This window comes from Homarus americanus, unplaced genomic scaffold (genome assembly GCF_018991925.1).
Source record: "Homarus americanus isolate GMGI-L3 unplaced genomic scaffold, GMGI_Hamer_2.0 scaffold21183, whole genome shotgun sequence".
NCBI lineage: Eukaryota > Metazoa > Arthropoda > Malacostraca > Decapoda > Nephropidae > Homarus > Homarus americanus.
Window position 1 is genome coordinate 5,197 of NW_024729424.1, and position 1,299 is coordinate 6,495.

Consider the following 1,299-nt stretch of genomic DNA (forward strand, 5'->3'; position numbering starts at 1 on the left):
CAACAGGTGGTAGACACTAACTGCAGGTGGTAGACACTAAGTGCAGGTGGTAAACACTAACAACAGGTGGTTGACACTAACTACAGGTGGTAGCCACTAACTGCAGGTGGTAGACACTAACAACAGGTGGTAGGCACTAACAACAGGTTGTAGATACTAATTACAAGTGGTAGCCACTAACGGCAGGTGGTAGACACTAACAAAAGGTAGTAGACACTAACTACAGGTGGTAGCCACTAACTGCAGGTGGTAGACACTAACAACAGGTGGTAAACACTAACTACAAGTGGTAACCACTAACTACAGGTGGTAGACACAAACGACAGGGGGTAGACACTAACTACAGGTGGTAGCCACTAACTGCAGGTGATAGACACTAACAACAGGTTGTAAACACTTACTACAGGTGGTAGCCACTAACTGCAGGTGGTAGACACTAACAACAGGTGGTATGCACTAACAACAGGTTGTAGATACTAACTTCAACTGGTAGCCACTAACTGCAGGTGGTAGACACTAACAACAGGTGGTAGACACTAACTAAAGGTGGTAGCCACTAAGTGCAGGTGGTAGACACTAACAACAGGTGGTAAACACTAACTACAAGTGGTAACCACTAACTACAGTTGGTAGACACAAACGACAGGGGGTAGACACTAACTACTGAGGGCAGGCAATAACAACGGGGGTAGACACTAACTACAGTGGGTACACACTAACTACAGGTGGTAGCCACTAACTGCAGGTGGTAGACACTAACAACAGGTGGTAGACACTAACTACAGGTGGCAGCCACTAACTGCAGGTGGTAGACACTAACAACAGATTGAGTAAACCTTACTAACAACCAGATTAGTGAACCTCTTCTAGGTGGTAATAACCATTTTCAAACTGCAGGGGGAGTGAACCCACAAACAACAGAAATTGAACCTATGAGCCAATAACAACAGGGGGTACACAGTAACTACAGGGGGTAGACACTAACTACAGGTGGTAGCCACTAACTGCTGGTGGTGGATACTAACAACAGGTGGTAGGCACTAACTATAGGTGGTAGCCACTAACTGCAGGTGGTAGGCTCTAACAACAGGTTGTAAACACTAACAACAAGTGGTAGACACTAACTACAGGAATTAGGCAATAACTACAGGTGGTAGACACAAACGACAGGGAGTAGACACTAACAACAGGGGGTAGACACTACCTGCAGGTGGCAGACACTAACAACAGGGGGTAGACACTAACAACAGGTGGTAGACACTAACAACAGGGGGTAGACACTAACTACAGGTGGTAGCC